The sequence below is a fragment of the Salvia hispanica genome, chromosome 2, assembly GCF_029641045.1.
Source record: "Salvia hispanica isolate PSC_SH4W2 chromosome 2, Shi_PSC_v1, whole genome shotgun sequence".
NCBI lineage: Eukaryota > Viridiplantae > Streptophyta > Magnoliopsida > Lamiales > Lamiaceae > Salvia > Salvia hispanica.
The window spans coordinates 63,961,837-63,980,532 of NC_142693.1; the positions used below are offsets into that span (position 1 = coordinate 63,961,837).

Genomic DNA, 18,696 nt, shown 5'->3' on the forward strand with positions numbered 1-18,696 from the left:
TCTAAACTAAATCTCTACATAACTTGTCATCCACTCAAAATGGTCTAAAATATCTTTACTCAATTATTGCATGGCGATAAGAGTGATATAACTTGTGTATGATTATGGTCCATTGTCTAAATTTCAGTATTGTCTTGTTTCAAGTCAAATTATCGAAAAAATTAATGTCTCGGTCTAACAACAAATAGTCTCATCAATGAAGTGGAAGAGAAAGAAAAATATGGATAAAATAGGAGAAACACATATAAAAATGAGTAATAAGTGGAAATAACTTCCACTTTTAATATGAGACTAGTTTTGATTGACTGACAAAAATAGGAAAGTAGGAAAGTAGGAAAGTGAGACTATAATTTGTGGGTGGATGGATTATGAAATTTGATTAAATTTTGATAAAGTGTATATTTTACTTTTATGCTTAAAATTGAATATTTCAATATGATACTTCCTCCATTTCATAGTATTTGAGTCATTTTTGTTATTTTGCAATAGGCAAAACACCATTAGAAGGAAAGGTAAGAAGCAGAAACAACAAAGGATGGGGAAAGGGGGCACGGTTTGAAATTGTTATAGCTCATACGTACCTGAAACATTCTTACAACTTGTCGCGAACTGCAAATCGAAAACTGATACTCCCTCCGTTCCACAAGGTTTGTCCCAGTTTGATCCGTCACGAATAAGAAATTGTTTGACTTTGTAATAAATGGAGATATGTAGTGGAATAAGGGTCCAACATTGAGGAGATATATGGAGAGTGTATTTAATGTCTATTTTTGGAAAAATTTCAATTAGGACAAACTTTATGATAGAAACTGAAAATGGTAAAATGAGACAAACTTTATAGGACGGAGGGAGTATATTCCACTAAGAAACCAAAGAATGGAACCCAAGCCGACAATACAAGCCACATGCAAGTGAATGATATCTGCATATTACAAGTTCACCTGTTGTTACCAAAGCTACTTAGGCGATAAAGTCAACATATCTTTACTCAATAATCTCATGGCGATACTTTTAAGGTAAATTATTGGAAAAATTGTGAAATTTGATCGAATTTTAGCGACTAACTTAAAACTTAACTGGAAAAAATTATGAATTTGGTCGCAAATATTTTATGACAAATTTTTTTTTTACAAAATTGTAGTAATACGATATTGTCAGTTTATAAATAAAATGACATCGTTCGGTAATAAAACATCAACGTTAGATTCACATAGGTGATCAGATTTTTCAGTGTAGATTAATTATAAACGAATCAAAACTTTATGATTTTCTTTCAACTAATTTTTAAAATAAAAATAAATCAGAATTTGACTAAATTATTCTATTAGTTTGCCTTTGAAAAGTAACCAGTCCCTTCATCTCTAAAAAGTCAGGCCTATAAACAATCCTGAGCACTAAAAAATTAAGATATACTACTATTATTTTACCTTTCTCATTTTCCAATCCTTTTTATTTTATTTATTTTCATTTATGATATCTAATTGAATTAATCAATGAATAAACAAAAAACACTAAAATTTCATTAAAATAACAAAAGTACATTATTTAAATACTAAAAAAAATAAAAAAAAAAAGATTTGGAGAACAAGAGTGTATTCATAAATGATAAATATGAATAAATTTTAAAAAGGACTACGGAGTTATTCAAAAGCATCTCAAGCAAACTGCACAAATGTGAGAACTGTTAGGGAGATTCAATATATAGAACAGAAAAACGGATATCTGAAAGTCGTGATTATCACTTTCAGATTAAATCAATTTCGGTGGTTCAACCAAAGTTATTTGATCGGATAAAATTCAGAGAAAATTCATATGTGTATTCGAGATTATGAACCAGAAGAATTGATCAGATTTTGAAGAAGACGAACCGGTGCAGCTGTTGACGAAACAGTGCATCCGTTGGGAATCTTAACTGAAAATAACTGATTTTCAAAAGGTTTCCGAAATTGCAAATTAATCCTTTGAATTTCAGAAATTATATTTTCGGATGAATTTCTAATACAGCAACTTCGTTGGAAATTGCAAATTAATCCTTTGACCTTCATCGTTTCTCTGCCCCTTGGACCCCGCCAGGGGCTACCGCCCCTTGGACCCCGCTACCCGGGGGCACTGCCCCCGGACCCCCGTTCATCTGTTTAGGGGCTTCGCCCCTAATATCATAATGAATTCAAATAAGTGTGCACTCCGCACCTCCATACTTAAATGATGTATCATTATAACAATAACCGATCAATCAAGTTAATCCAATTACACTAAAATATCCAACAATCCTCCCTTATTTTAGTGCAATCCTTGATTAACTAAAACAAGTCATCTCAAACATTCAAACTTTTGCATAAATGAAATATCGTAACGATTGAATTCCATATTAGTACATTACACATTCCAAATATTCGAATACCCCGGGTGTCTCTAAGGATTGAACCCTGGGAACTCACATTGAATACACGAAGATAATGTACACAAAAGTTTACATACGAATATGTTCTATCTTGACACTATATTTTACTAGCCTATGTCCTTATCCTTCATAAACATGTCGAAACCAAGTCCCAGCTTCTTGAAGCAGCTAAACTTCATGCTTATATAGGTAGCTCCTTTATTCTTGCACCTACATTTGCAATTTTTCAAAAGAACTATTAAGAATATATATATTCAACCTCCTTAATTTGTAGGTCCGAACACATACCTTGGGACGATTTTCAAATGTGTTCCGATCTTCAAATATTAAGTCTTCCACATTGAATTCTGCATCTAGTATCATACTAAATGGGAATTGGGTATCTTAAAATCAAAGATTTGTGGTGGACTTTAATCCCATCCCTATAGCCGATTTGTACACAAGATCTCTACTTAACCCTTTGGTAAAATGATTGGCTAAGTTATCATGAGTTCTTACAAACTCCACAGATATCACACCATCCATAATAAGTTCACGAATCATGCTATGTCTCACACCTAAGTGTCTTGACTTTCCATTATACACTTGACTATATGCCTTAGCCAAGGTAGCCGCACTATCACATCTGATAGATATAGGTGATATCGGTTTAGGCCACAATGGAATTTCATATATTAGATTTCTTAGCCATTCAGCCTCTTTACCAGCTACTGCTAATGCCACAAACTCCGATTCCATTGTCGAATTCGTGATACAAGTTTGTTTCTTTGATGCCCAACATATAGCACCACCTCCAAGATGGAATATCCAACCACTTGTGGAAGAATGATCTTCCATATTGGTGATCCAACTTGCATCCGAATATCCTTCAAGAACAGAAGGAAATCCAGAATAAGTCAACCTATAATCCATGGTTCCTTTTAAGTATTTAAATACTCGATTCATTGCTTGCCAATGGATTAAACTTGGATTATGAGTATATCGACTCAATTTTCCAACTGCAAAGGCTATATCAGGTCTAGTACTAATCATAGCATACATTAGTGATCCAATAGCCTTTGAATATTCAAGCTGATTCACAGCGACTCCTTTATTAGGCACGAGTTTTGCACTAGGATCAAAAGGAGTCTTAACTGAAGAACAATCTTTGAAGTTGAACTTTTCCAACACTTTCTCAATATAATGTGATTGAGAAATGAAAATTCCTTGTTCTCCATGTGTGATCTTAATTCCAAGAATCACATCAGCCTTCCCCATTTCTTTCATTTCAAACTTAGAAGACAAAAATTCCTTTGTTTTATCAACTTGATCTTGGTCAGTACCAAAGATCAACATGTCATCCACATATAGGCAAATGATAACCCCTTTACCGGTAGCATCAAATTTGCTATATACACACTTGTCTGCTTGGTTTAATACAAAACCATTCGACAACACCACGTCATCAAACTTTTGATGCCATTGCTTGGGGGCTTGCTTTAGTCCATAAAGAGATTTTACCAACTTACAAACCTTATGTTCATTACCAGGCATGACAAAGCTTCTGGTTGTTTGATATAAATCTCTTCATTTAATTCACCATTCAAGAAGACAATCTTAACATCCATTTGGTGAATTACAAGATTATGTATAGCAGCAAGTGCTAACAATAATCTAATTGTGGAAATCCTAGCAACAGGAGGTATCAAAGTAGTCAATGCCTTCCTTTTGTCTGAAGCCTTGGATAACCAATCTGGCTTTATATTTGTCTATGCTTCCATCCACCTTCATCTTCGTTTTGAAGATCCATTTGCTATTTAAAGCTTCACAACCAGGTGGTAAATCGGTCAGTATCCAAGTACCATTTTGGATTATAGAATCCATCTCCTCTTGGATTGCCTCTTTCCAACATGCAGAATCTCTTGAAGCCATAGCTTCTTTGTAGGTCCTTGGATCATCACCAATAGTAAAGCAATATTGATATTGAAAATTAATTTCATTTCTTGATCCTTCAAGTAAGTACAATTGGAAATCATTTCCAAAAGACTTAGCTTTTCTTGCCCTACTACTTCTCCTAGCCTCAGGAGGTGTATCCATCACTTTTCCAGTTACATCATCAGAGTTACTAGACCTTGCAATCATGCCTCCAGGTTTAGGTATAGACATGAATCTATCCTCATTGCCAAATTCAGCATCCATTGACTCAATAATAGAGTGCACTGATACATAGTCATTGGGTTCTAAGACATAGAACCTATAACAAACAGAATCTATACCTCTTTGACTTATGGTTTTCATTTTAGGGTCAGTTAGTCTTACCACTGCTCGACAACCCCAAACTCTGAGATAACTCAATTTTGGTGGTTTCTTATGCCAAAGTTCAAAAGGGGTTGTCTTGTTCCTTTTATTAGGAACTCTATTCAACAAATAACAGACTGTTAACATAGCCTCACCCCAAAATCCTTCACTTAGGCCAGAATAACACAACATTGAATTAATCATTTCTTTCAACGTTCTATTCTTTCTTTCAGCTACACCATTTTGTTGTGGTGAATATGGAGCAGTCGTTTGATGTACTATACCAGTCAATTCAAAATACGCTGGATCATAATACTCACCTCCCCTATCAGTGCGAAGAGTTTTAATCTTCACACCATGATAAAGCTCTACACTTTCTTTAAAGATTTTAAATTTATCAAGAGCTTCATCTTTTGAATGACAGAGATAGACATGGCAAAATCTAGTAGCATCATCAATAAAAGTAACTACATACTTTTTATTACCAAGTGATGGAGTTGAATGAAAATCACACAAATCACTATGTATAAGTTCTAAAACCTTAGTAACTTTATTGACATTCTTATTGAAAGGTTGTCTAGTTATTTTAGTTAACATGCAAGTTTTACACTTTTCATTGTTCAACTCGAATGCTGGTATCAAACTCATTTTCGAGATATCTTTCAATCTTTTATAATGTACATGTCCAAGTCTAGCATGCCACAATTCTGATTTACTAACATGATTACTAATACTTGTAGAAGTCATGCATTTTCCTGCAAAAGTATTTGAAATGTCACAAACATCATTACTTTATCACATGCATTTGCAGATATGAATTTGGTGCTACTTGCATTACAAAAGCTTTGAAATGTCACATGCATCACAGTGTCAATCAAATGGGTTGTCATCGCATGCATTATCCGGCAAAAATTAGATATGTCACATGCTTTACCACAATTGTGTGTCACATGCTTTACAAACATCACTTCTTTATTTGACAAAAGTTTTGAAATGTCACATGTATCACAGTGCCACTCAAACGTTTTGTCATCGCATACATTATCATGCAAAAATTAGATAGGTCACATGCTTTACTGCAATTGTGTCTCACATGTCTTGGCGTTTAGTGTCACATGCAAATTTATTTAGTCTATACATAGCTGGTGGAAATTTTTTGAAGATATCACCAAGTACTCATTCCACCTCCAAAAAATGTCTTCTGGTGAAAACTCATCACTTTCATCGGATTCAAGTTCTGATGATTCAAATATCATAGCACTCAATGAATGGGAGGAACGAGTTTCTCAACAAAATCATCAAATCTATACAATTGTTGAGAACATGTTATCCGCCAATCACAATCTAATTGTGGGGGCTCAAGCTTCTACAGTTAGAAAAAGGTATTATGAAAGGCAACGCGAGATTGGTGCTGAGCGTTTGATCAATGACTACTTTAGTCCCAACCCGACATATGGGCCAGAGGTCTTCCGACGCCGATTTCGCAAGCACAAATCTGTATTCCTTCGGATTGTAGAAGCTGTTACTGCTAATGATGAGTATTTTCAAGAGAGACGTGATGCTACAAGGAGACAAAGTTTGTCATCGTTACAGAAATGTACCGGAGCTATGCGGGTGCTGGCGTATGGGACATCATCCGATGTCGTTGATGAATATTTGCGGATGAGTTCAACGGTGACGAGAGATTCTCTAATACATTTCGTTGAAGGTGTTATCTCATGTTTTGGTGCCACATATCCTAGAAGACCTACTGAACAAGATCTCGCTAGACTTCTATATGTAGCAGATCAACGAGGGTTTCCAGGCATGATTGGGAGTATAGACTGTATGCATTGGGAATGAAAGAATTGTCCTAACGTATGGGCTGGACAATATACAGGAAGAAGTGGCAAACCAACGATCATTTTGGAAGCTGTTGCATCATACGACTTATGGATATGGCATGCATTCTTTGGAACTCCAGGTTCGTGCAATGATATTAATGTACTCCATAGGTCTCCTGTTTTTGATGATGTCTTAGAAGGTCGAGCACCATCTGTTAATTACGTAGTAAATGGTCATCAGTATAATAGGGCATATTATCTTACTGATGGCATATACCCTGCATGGGCTGCATTTGTGAAGTCAATTGCTTCTCCACAAATTCAAAAGCATAAGTTGTTTGCTCAATTCCAAGAGTCTATCAGAAAAGATGTTGAGCTAGCATTTGGAGTCCTACAAGCGCGTTTCGCATTTTTGCGAAGGCCATGCCTTGTCTGGGACAAGATGTTGATGGAAAAAATTATGATTGCTTGTATAATCATGCATAATATGATAGAAGAAGATGAACGTGATACATATTAAAATTATTATGATCCTACTGAGTTTTTTGAAGATACACCTACAAGAGCACAAGAAGGAAATGCTGAAGCTTTTTGCTACTCCACTCAACGGATTGGGAGTTTGTTTTCTTATATAACAAATCGAGATCAACTCCACAATAGAGAAGCTCATATTGCCCTTCGAGATGATTTGATTGAGCACATTTGGGATAAATTTGGCACAAATAGTTGAATTTGTAATGTTTATCTTTTTTAGTAATCTTTCTTATTTTTCACTTTAGTTTGTAATTTGGTTTGTTTATTTTCTATTATTGTACCGTATTTCTTTTATTTGTGTATTTTTATTATGTTGTACTTCACTTATATATGGATGTGTAATAATTTTTATTATAAATTTGAATTATAAAATAATTTATATAATTTTATATGAGTTTTTTAATATATTGAATAAATATAAAATTTATATTGATTGAAAGTATATGAAAAAGAAAATATGTATTGGGGTTGAGTTGGAGTCATTGATGGAGGTAAAAGTTTTAATAAGTTGGGGGTTGTATATGTGGATGAAAGAGAAATGATTATTTAATTCAAAAGTTGATTGGGGTTGGGTTGGGTGGGTGTCACCAATGGGGATAGTCTGAATACTCTGCCATTGTCCTTAAGAAGTACTCTCTCTCCCATTAAAAATGAAACGTTTTCCTTTTTTGGCTGTCCCATTAAAAATGAAACGTTTCCTAAAATAGAAACAACTTTATCTCTACTTTTTCATCTCTCTTACTTACTCTCTCTTCTTTCACTCACAAAACAACACTACATAAAATCATGTGCCGATTCCCAAATATTGCATTTTAAGTGGGACGGAGGGAGTACTACTTAGTTACTTGTCAAAGGGAAGTTTTGGAAAATTTGTAGCAAAGTGGGGCAGTCTTTGAATAGCCTGACAATTCAGCAATTGACCTTACAGAATCTTTTGTATTGATTAAATATTTCAAATAACTATATAGAGAGATAGTTAATACAAACTAGGCAGATCATACAACTAATGGTTTTAATTGCTACTACTTTCAGCATCCTCTTCATCACCACATTATTGTTGAGTAAAGCAGTATGAAGCAATGTTGCAAATAATAGCATAGAATTTCAAGCATTGAGGGATTTTGGATGGCCTTATAAAAACTCCACTTCTCACCACTGCCACTAGAAAGGCATTACTTGTGATGATCAAGGCCGTGTTGCACAGATAAGCCTGCAAACTCCATGCGCTGGTGGTGGACATTCATGCCACGATGTTGGCTATTTGCATACGCATGTTTTTACATCTCTGACTAGCATTCATCTCAGCTCATGTGGTCTCTATGGAGTTATCCCACCACACATAGGTCACCTCTCCAACCTAATTAACTTATCTCAATCGCTCCCATAATCATCTTGATTCTAAATTGCCTCTTTCATTGGCAAATCTGAGTGAGTCACATGTCCTTGACATTTCTGATAACAACATTTATGGTTTCATTCCACCTGACATAGGAAGTTTATCCAACCTTATTTATCTCAATCTGTCTCATAACCAATTCCAAAGTGAGTTGCCTTTGTCATTAGCTAATCTAACACGTACTAGACATTTCTGATAACTATTATGTATATGGTCTCATTCCACCCAACATAGGAAGCTTATCGAAGTTAACTTATCTCGATTGTCTAACAAATCACAATGGACTCATGGTGTTGAAAACTAAAATGCGGAAAATAAAAACACTCAAAGCTTTATCGACTACATTGTATTTAGTTTGAATTGTTGTTGATACATGGAGTACGTAGGTATTTATAAGACACTAGATATAAATATACCTAGAAACTATAATATTGAAACTCTACATTATAAATGGTATTCTCTTCCCAATAGGTTGGGACTCCACACATTCTCTTCCCAACATACTTGGGACACCTCAAGATATATTTCCAACACTCCCCCTCAAGTTAAGTATCGAATTTTTCGACACTTAACTTGCACGATCTTCACTTTAATAAATAGTTTATACTCATATTTAGGAGTGCTTCAATTTTTCTGATGGCAGTTTAGCTCGTGTCTAGAGCCATCTTTGGCAGTTTTAGCTCATGCCATAGGAGCCATCTTCGGCAGTTTTAGCTCGTGCCATTAGGAGCCATTATGACAGTTTTGACTCATGTCGAGGAGTTACGCTTTTGGATTGTAGCATCCCAACATGGAAAGATTTGAATCTCACACCTTCAACCCGTCAGTAGGAAGCAGGCAGCAACCTCTCCGGACCACCTTCCACCATGAGCTCTTCACGATGGCCTCTGCCTTCTTCTCAGCGGCCTATATACTGCCAATAGATGGCGACCGCAGCTTTCTGAATGAAATCGGCTCCACAACTGCGCCATTTTTGACGGCCCATACTCTACGGCGACGGGCTGCTTTCGCTTCTCTCTCGAACTTCCAACAACGGCTCCCTTTCCTGCATCCGACTCCGCCTATCTCCGGCTCCATTCCTGGTGGGATTCCCTCCACTGGTGGTGCTCCTGTTTTGAGGACGAGTGGTCCAGTACTTGGTCAGTTTGTCGCCCTCTGGACAATCTTCACCCTGAAATAGGCGACCACCTATGCCGAACTCTGCGGGGCCTCTGCTCCTTAGATCCTTCTTCTCCGGCTAATATTCTTTTCTTGATTAGACCTCAAGATTCTTTGCTGCTTACTTTATTGGCTAATGGCTATGGATGTAGGTTCAATAGCTCCCCATTCAATTCTGCATCAGCAACAATGCGACGCTTCTCCTTCTCCGGTCGCGCTCAGAATGCAACACTGCTTTCCCTCACAGGCCTATCTGACTTTGCCGGCAGCAGCTTCCTTTCCGGCAGCTATTATGGCCAGTGATACTTTCTCTTCTCCAAGACTCTTCTCAGTCGTAGCAACGTGCTGCTACGGATTGATCTTCTCCGGTTTTCATTCCCACCAAGGCCTTCATAACAACGGTGTGGCGACGCTATCTCTCTCCCCCTCGCCACACAGATGTTGGCTGCTCTGCCTCTTCCTCAGCAATTCTCTCCTTGATTCAGAGATGAATCGTTTGACAGTAGATGCTCCTCCATTCCTCCAATATCAAATCGGTCTTCTCTGCTCTCTCTCGTGTGTTTTAGCTCTTCTCCCACCGGCAGATCTTTGGCCTTCTTGGCCAACATAGATTTGGGAGGAATTGTTTAGTCGGATACTTCCTCTCCCCCTCGGCCGGACAAACCGAGGACTCCTCTGTTTTCTTCTCTGGCGGTGTTGTCGCTCGATCTAGCCGTTGCCTCGCCATGGTCAGGCTTCGCCATTGATGCCCGTTTGAAATTTAACTGCCGAGAACTCACTGTCATCGTCTTGGTTCAGCCAAGCGACAGCACCGCCAGCTCCAGACGCGGTTGCTGCCCCTGCCGTCGTGACGCCGTTTCTGTTGGGTCTTGCTATGGTATTTTATCCGTAGGTTTTTCCAATCTCTTTACCTTCATTTGTTCTTCTCCGGGTGAACAACAGTAATGCCTTCTCATACCCCTTTCTGGTAACCTTGCTCCTCCTTTCGCGACAGTGTTCAGTGTTCTGCCACTCCTCTCATCTCCTCCTGCCGGTTATTGTGGTTGGAGAGGAAACGTCCAATAGAGTGTACTTTCTCCCCCTCTCTGGTTGGACGTTTCCTAACTTGTTTGAGGGAGATTTGGCTAATGATGTGATTTTGGAGTAGAGTGAGTAGAGCGTGGGTTGAAGGCAAAAGATTATCTAGTTTGGCGCTGAAAAGTCGATTTCTTTGGTAGGCAGAAACTTGAATGTTGGTGCAAATATATTTTTTTTTTTCAGATTTTGGGGTTTAGGATGAACACAGATTCAACCAAACCTTTGTTTTTTTTTTGGTTTTGAACAAACTAACGAAGGATCGTTAGCTGCTCTGATACCATGTTGAAAACTAAAATGCAGAAAATAAAAACACTCAAAGCTTTATCGACTACATTGTATTTAGTTTGAATTGTTATTGATACATGAAGTACATAGGTATTTATAGGACACTAGATATAAATATACTTAGAAACTATAATATTGAAACTCTACATTATAAATGGTATTCTCTTCCCAATAGGTTGGAACTCCACACATTCTCTTCCCAACATACTTGGAACACCTCAATATATATTTCCGACACATGGATGAGCTGACTCTTTCACCTCCAAATCTTACTAACATAGGAAACTTATCTAAGCTAACTTTAACCTTGATTTGTCTCATAATACACTTGAGGGTGAGCTGCCTCTTTTAAAGGCAAATCAAATTTGTAAAACGCTCTTTTATAGTTCTCATACTTTCTCCGCCCCTAATAATTCGTCACCATTTGACCCGACATGGGTTTTAATAAATGTAACAGAAATAGATGACAAATTTTCAGGGACGGAGGGAGTAATTAAATACGCACACATCACCCGCGTCACAATATAAACAAGTACGTACAGTCTCTTAAACATAGTGTACCTACACCGATATCAATTAGAATCGCAAACTTGATAACGGGGAGAAGCTCTGCATAGATTTTGAGGGCAACGAAAGAGAAATTGCCCTGTTCAGCGCATTTTTGTAAAATCGAGATGGAATAGTAACGGTTTGTATCACACACTTGTTTTTTATAATCAGGAACCTCGTCATCATCACACACTATTTTTTTAAAGAGTGAACTACATAAGTAATAAACTGTACCTGATCTTTCACTTTTGCACATAAATGGTACCTGATCTTTATTTTATATCGTTTTTGGTACCTATTAATCACAGTTTTGGTACCTGATGCAATTTTCACCCTAAAATACCCTCTAAACAAATTCATTTTTCCATTTATGTCATAAAGGATATTTTTGGCATTGACAAAACTAGTACCAAAAGTGATATTATAATACTTTCTCTCATTCTTTATACTATTATTACTAATTAATATTATTATTATTATTATTATTATTTTGATGTTATAAATTAATAATTAATTTATTTTTTAATATCATTTAAATTTATTTAATCTTTATAGTTATAATTATATTTAATTATTATAATAATATTATTTTTATAATAGTAAAAACTAGTAGTAATTAATAAATAATAATTAAGTATTATTCCCTCCGTCCCACTTTAGCAGTCCCATTGACTTTTTTGCCCTTTTTTTGTGAAAATGATCAAAAATAGTTAAAGTGGAGAAATGGTAAAGTAAGAGAGACAATTATGTAGGGGAGTGATCAATTGCTAACTCATCACTTAATTGCTAACTACAACTAATTTAAGGCCATAGGATTTTAGAAAATGTGTGGTCTACAATTTGCCATGTGTAATTTTTGTTTTTATTAATAAAAAAAAAAGAAAAAAAAATGCCAAATTAGGGTTTTAAATGAAAATGTCAATATAGTATTTCGAAAATATCAACACAATGCTTTGAGAATGTCAACACAATGCTTTAAGAATGTTAACCCATTGCTTATATTGACATTCTACATGTATTATATTGACATATTTTATATAGTATGTTGACATTTCTGCTTTACGAAAAAATTGAAAAATTTTTGAATTTTTTTTCAAATTTTGACGTCGGAACATATGCATGTATGATATCGTTGGAATCCTTATAAAATTATCTTTAATTTGATATATGTTATATGAATTTAACGTTTTGGGATTTCTTTTAAAAGTTAGTTATTACTAAACATGTAGTTAATTGACATTAATACCCCTATTGATATTTTATGGAATTAATCTTATGGCTTTATTGACGTTTTTTATTGATCGTATTGACATTTCGTGGTTGATGATCTAGGCCCTTAATTTGAATATCTAATGGCTATTATTTAGTTGTAGTTAGCAATTAGGTATTGAGTTAGCAATATAACACTCCCTCAATTATGTATATAACACTCTTCTCTATATTATTCTCTCTCTTAATTTACTATTTCTCCTCTTTAACTATTTTTTTTTATCATTTTTACAAAAAAATGGCAGAAAAGTAAATGAGACTGCTAAAGCGAGCCGGAGGGAGTATTTTATATTAAATTAATAACTACTATTCAATAGAGTCTTAATCAAAATCTAAAATTGTGAATTGTATTCCTAATGATAAAGAGTTTAATATTTTTAGTTAGGTGTTTCAATCCTAAAATAAGTATAAATAATTTAATTAAAATATTCAATTGATTTAATTACTTTAAATAATTAATTTAATTAGGTGTTTTGTTATTGATTTATATTATGAATGCAATTAGATGTATGTGTAAAACACTAAAAAGAAAGGAGAAAAAGAAGAGAAAAGAAAAAAGAGGAAACATAAACTAAGGAAAAAAAGAAAGAAGAAAGGAAGATAAAATAAAAGAAAGAAGAAAATGAAGAAAAAAGAAAGAACAATAAACTAAAGAAGAAAATAAGAAATAAGAAAGAAGAAAGGAAGGAAAAAAATCACAAATTTGGTTCTATTTAATTGAAATTTCCAAAAATATCCTCCATAACAAAAAAATCACATGTTTGGTACCTAGGGTTATTTTTGTCATGGGATACCAAAAACGATATAAAATAAAGATCAGGTACCATTTGCGTGCGAAAGTGAAAGATCCGGTACCATTTATGTAGTTCACTTAGGTACCAAACATGTGATTTTTTTGTTATGGAGGATATTTTTGGAAATTTTCATTAAATAGCACCAAACATGTGATTATTTTTTTCTTCTCTTCTTTATTTTTTCTCCATTTTCTTCTTCCTTTTTAGTATATTATCTTCCTTTCTTGTTTCTTTTTCTCCTTAGTTTATGTATTCTCTTTATTCTTTTCTCTTCTTTTTCTTTTTAGTGTTTTATACATACATCTAATATAAATGAATGATTTAAAATAATTAAATCAATTAAATATTTTTATTTAATTATTTTATACTCATTTTAGGATTGAAAGGCCTAATTAAAATTATTCAACTCTTAATATCATTATGAATACAATTCACAAATTATAAAAACTATATTGATTAGTTATTAATTTAATGTAAAATGATGATAATAATAATAATAATAATAATAATAATAATAATAATAATAATTATTATTATTATTATTATTATTATTATTATTATATAATATTGTTTTTATATAATATTGTGTGATCCATAATTTAAATAATTATATTATAATTATTTATTAATTTCAACTATTTTAAAATATTATAACAATAATATTATTACATAATTAAATATAATTATAACTATAATAATAATTAATTATATTTGAATGATATTAAAAATAAATTATAAAATAATGTATAATATCAAAATAATAATATTAATATTGATTAATAATAATAGTATAAAGAGTGAGAAGAATGAAAGAAGATATTATAATATCACTTTTGGTACTAATTTTGGGTATACCGAAAATACCCTTAATGACACAAATGGGAAAATGTATTTGTATAGAGGGCATTTTGAGGTGAAAATTTTATCAGGTACCAAAAATGTGATTAATAGGTACCCAAAACGATATAAAATAAAGAACAGGTACCATTTATGTGCGAAAGTGAAAGATCAGGTACCATTTGTGTGGTTCACTCTTTTTAAAATCATGAACCACATCATCATCACCAACTAGAATCAAAGGATGCCTGTGGAAATTCTCAATTGCAAACTTCTTATCTTCATCTCCAATATTATCATCTTGGTTTCTCTACGAGTATGTACGGATCTTCAAACTTGGAAACGTGTCAAACTCGTCGTCTGGAAGTTGGATGAATTCGAGTACGTACAGAGTTTCTTAATTAATTCATGGCTAAAGTCCATTTTTGGTGTTCAACATTTTGTTCTTAAAATCTTTTTGGTTAAGTTTGTGATCTTTTGGTCATAAATATGATTTGGTCCAAACTTAACTTTTTCGGCTAAAGTTAGAAAATAATTTTATGGAATATCTTTTAGACTTGCCTCTTGTAGGTTGGGTTGATTAATAATAATTAATAGTGACTCGAGTATAGACTCCTAAGTCCAAGTCAATGGCAATTGACCGTTTACTTCAATTCTAATACCGAGCATTTTTTATTTAGCACGAGATTTTATGCAATTTTATTTTATAGGTAGAGAATAAAAATTAAAAAGAGAATAAAATAAAAAATAATATTTCCATTTCAGAAAATAGGTCTTTAGAGTTTGACATTATAAAAAGAAAAATGTGTCACTTAGAATAAAAAAAATAGTAGTACTATAATACAAACAAAATAATTAAACCAAAATAAATACTATATTAGTCCACATAATATTGGTACGTCCACAAAAATTATTCTCTACTTATTTATAGTAAGTTTTTATCATATTAATAATATGAGCCCCACTTATCTAAAAGTACTTCAGTCACTTTTCTCTATATTACTTATACATTATTAATTTTGTTTTAAAACTTGTACTGTCAACTACTAAAAATAATTTTTATGGGCGAAGGTAGGATACAAAAGCACTTCAGAACACATATTTTTATTACATCCCAATTACTCTAATAATCATATTTCCATTACATCGTGACGATTTGATTGCATGGACATTTTCCACATTCTAGCGTAAAATGTGGAGTAGAATAAAAGCGTAGAGAATATAATAACGCGTGGGATTGAATGATGATATTGAAACTTGTTAAGTTTAATCAGGAAATATTTATATTATATATGGAGTGATGATATTGGAACTACAACTACAAGATCATATATATAAAGATGTGTGTTTTATGGATGCTCTTCATCATCACACTAATGTTGAGTAAAGCAGTAGCAATGAATGTTTCAAATTCGAGCAGAGAATTGAAGGCGTTTATGGATTTCGGATGGCCTTATATCAACTTCTCAGCTCATCAGTGCCACTGGGAAGGCATTACTTGTGATGATGATGGCCGCGTTGCAGGGATAAGCCTGCAGTCTCAAGTAGGATGCTATGATCATGAACATAGGTGTCACGATCTTGTCTATTTGGATCCGCTTGTATTCACATCTCTCACTAGCATTCATCTGAGCTCGTGTGGTCTCTATGGAGTTATCCCACCTAGGGGTGGGTAGGTACGGTATACCTTACCGAAACCACCATACCGTATACCTTACCGTAAATACGGTATGCGAAAAAGTCATACCTTTACCTTATCAAAGTTTTCGGTATACCGAACTTCGGTATACCTTATTTTCGGTATGACGAATTTCCATACCGATACCGTACCTCATTTTCAGTATACCATACCGAAGTTCGGTATACCTTACTTTTGCGGTATACCTGACTATCAACATCAATTAAAATAGAAAATTAGAGTATTTAGAATATTATTTATATTTTATAATTTTCAAAATAAATTTAATATAATTTATTCATAATTATATTTATATTTTACGATGATTTTATAATTTAAAAATATACAAAATATATTTTATATATAATTGCGTCTATATTTTTGTGGTATATACCATAGTTTACGGTATATACCTTAATTTACGGTATATACCGAATTTCGGTATGCAACGGTATACCGCGGTATTTGAAAATTCATACCGTTACCTTACCGAAATATTTCGGTAAAGTATCATACCGTACCAAAAGTCACGGTATACCGAAAATTCGGTATTTTCGGTATTTTTTCGGTACGATAAGGCCGGTATTTCGGTATTTCGGTATTTTTCCCCAGCCCTAATCCCACCACTCATAGGTTACCTCTCCAACCTATCTTATCTCAATTTGTCGAATAATCAACTCAGTTCCCGACTGCCTCTTTCATTGTCAAATCTGAGTGAGTTACGCGTTCTTGACATTTCTCATAACTATTACATTTATGGTGTCATTCCACCTGAAATAGGTAGCTTATCCAAACTTACTCATCTCGATTTGTCAGACAACTACCCTGTGAGTGAGCTACCTCTTTCCTTAGCAAATCTGAGTGAGTTGCATGTACTTGACATTTCTCATAACTATGACATTAGTGGTGTCATTCCACCTAACATAGGAAGCTTATCCAAACTTACTCATCTCGACTTGTCATACAATTCACTCAAAAGTGAGCTGCCTCTTTCACTATCAAATCTCACTAACTTGATTGCTCTTGATTTGAGCAACAATTACATCAATGGCTCTCTGCCCTCAACTATGATCCAATTAACAAAATTGGAGATCTTGAATTTGGATGGCAATAGCTAGGAAGGTGTTTTTGAAGCAGGAATACACACGCTTCCTTCTATCACAACCATAGGCCTCAGTAGGAATTCAATCCACGGACGGATACCTATTCCGTTTGGAGATGTTCCTAATGCAAAGTTTCTCGATATCGATCTTTCGATGAACCATCTTTTTGGTGAGATCCCTGAATCTGTTTCACTTTTGCATGGAATCAATTTGTCCTTCAATAGTTTGGAGTGCCACATTCCACCTGACGTGTGGCTTAGATTTGGGAGAGAATCGTTCCTTGGGAATCTCAATTTACATCTTCCAACTACATCCACAATTGATGTGGAAATTCTTTACTATGTAATCTTTGTGTTTTTCATTTTCTGTGGAATCTATTCCATATTAACAAAAAGAAGGGAGAAGAAAGCAGCATCAGTCACACCTCATCCCAAACATGGTGACATATTCAACATTTGGAACTTCGATGGCAAACTCGCCTATCAAGACATCATCCAAGCAACACAAGACTTTGACTTCAGATACTGCATCGTAACTGGAGGCTATGGGAGTGTCTACAGAGCTCTACTGCCCACCGGAAAAGTTGTTGCCATTAAGAAGCTTCACACATTTGAAGGAGATAATCCTACTTTTGACTCCTCTTTTAGGAATGAAGCCGAGGTTCTCTACACCAACGGAGCATGTTTCTCATCTACGACTACATGGATAGAGGAAGCCTCTTTAGTGTGTTGAAAGACGACGACGAAGCAGTGGAGCTGAACTGGAAGAAGAGAGTAAATGTTGTGAAGGGCATTGCAAATGCCCTATCTTACATGCATCACGACTGCAGCCCCCCTATTTTACACAGAGACATTTCGAGCAGCAACGTACTTTTGGATTCAGAGTTTGAAGGTTGTTTATCCGATTTTGGGACAGCTAGATTGTTGGATCCAGATTCATCAAATCAAACAATACTCGTGGGAACTCGGGGATATATCGCACCAGGTATGTTTTACACACAATAACATAGTTTCAAGTAATTGTATTCATGACGATGACATGTTTGTTGGCTGCAGAGTTGGCCTTCACAATGGTGGTTACAGAAAAATGTGATGTGTATAGCTTCGGAGTTTTGGCAGTGGAAGTTATGTTTGGAGACCACCCGGGGGATTTCGTTTCCTCCATGACCATGATGAAGAGATCCACGCAGTTTGCTCAAAACTTGATGGTGCTGCAACCATTAGACAAGAGGCTACCATCTCCGGATGAAGATGTAAGAGTGTCGAGGGAAGTGGCTGGAGTGGTGAAAACAGCACTGAAATGCATTAGCTCTAATCCGAAGTCGAGGCCGTCAATGAAGGAGGTGGCTCAGGAACTTGCTAAGCATCCACCACGATTGCCAATGCCTTTCCGCTCCATATCAGTGCTTTATCTCATGCACTCAGACTGAGCTCACAACCGCCTAAAAGCGCTTCTTCTTAAATAAACATTAAATGTCATAGTGTATATCTATTTTTGTACTCCCTCTATCCCAAA

At 34.8% G+C, this 18,696-nt stretch overlaps 1 pseudogene; it reads left to right on the forward strand.

The window, feature by feature from the left end:
- The first annotated feature begins 7,562 nt into the window (after positions 1 to 7,562).
- On the forward strand, positions 7,563 to 18,610 carry LOC125200259 (uncharacterized; annotated as a pseudogene).
- The last annotated feature ends 86 nt before the right edge of the window (positions 18,611 to 18,696 follow it).